Raw genomic sequence first — 1,500 nt, forward strand, 5'->3', positions numbered from 1 at the left:
TCTTTTCAAAACTTACCACCTCAAAAAGTCGACTGCGCTCCAGACTGACCAATGCAAACCTGGAAAAGCAGTTGCAAGTAGTAACATCATCAAAACCAGTTAACATCACACGCCTCACTAAAGGGAAGCAGTTCCAGCCATCACCTTAGGGGTAAGTTCATTAAATGTTTGATGAAATATAGTAGGTTAATTTTTAAGTTGAAAATTTTGTATGGCCCACAAGTGATGTTATAAATATCCAGATGGCCCTTGGCAGCAAAAAGGGTCCCCACCCCTGCCCTAAGTGATATATAAGTCAAGCAGAGAAAGACAAATACCATATGATTTCAATTATATGTGGCATCTAAATGGACAAACAAGACAAAACAAAAACAGACTCATAGGAATCGAGCCAAAGGGAAGTGGTGAGGGATGAGTGAAAAGGTGAATAGTCAATCATATTGTGCTGGGTTTGCATGGTAACAGTGATTACTAAAATTAGTGGGGTGATCACATTATGAGGTATACAAATGTTGGATCACTATATTATACACCTAAAACTAATATAACCGGCATAAGCTTGTATACAAACTATACTTACACTTAAATGTTTATATTGCACTATTTTTGACCCTTTGCAATTCCATTTAAATTATAGAATCACTTTGTCAATTTCCACCAGAAATAGAATCTCTCCTGAGATTATGTTTAAGATTGTACACAACCTATGCAATTAAGGGAGAATAGACCTTTTTAAAATATTCAGTCCTTCCAGTCTATATACATGACATCTTTTATTATTCTCTTTACTTAGGGAATATAGTCAATAATATTGTATAACTAGGTATAATGCCAGATGGTTAACAGACTTTTCAGGGTGATTGCTTCATAAGGAATATGGATGTCTAATCACTATGTTTTGCATGTCAACTATAATTGAAAAATAAAATTTTAAAAATATTTTCTTTAATTTTTCTCAAAAAGATTTTATAATTTTTTTAATTGTTTTATTGCTTAAAGTATTACAAAGAGTATTACATATGTCTCCTTTTTTTTCCCCGTCCTTAACAATCCCCTGGCCTCCCCTACCCCCCAGTGTCTTATGTCAATTGGTTATGCTTATATGCATGCATACAAGTCCTTCGGTTGATCACTTAGCCCCCTCCCTCCGGCCCCCCAAACCTCTCTGGCCTTCCTGCTGTAGTTTGACAGTCTGTTCGAGGCTGCTCTGCCTCTGTATCTATTTTTGTTCATAAGTTTATAATAGTCTCTATTATCCATAAATGAGTGAGATCATGTGGTATTTTTCCTTCAATGACTGGCTTATTTCACTTAGCATAATGCTCTCCAGTTCCATCCATGCTGTTGCAAATGTAAGAATTCCTTCTTTTTTACAGCAGCATAGTATTCCATTGTGTAGATGTACGACAGTTTTCTAATCCATTCATCTACTGATGGGCACTTAGGCTGTTTCCAAATCTTAGCTATGGTGAATTGTGCTGCTATGAACATAGGCGTGCA

Source organism: Myotis lucifugus, unplaced genomic scaffold (genome assembly GCF_000147115.1).
Source record: "Myotis lucifugus unplaced genomic scaffold, Myoluc2.0 scaffold_1854, whole genome shotgun sequence".
Classification (NCBI taxonomy): Eukaryota; Metazoa; Chordata; class Mammalia; order Chiroptera; family Vespertilionidae; genus Myotis; species Myotis lucifugus.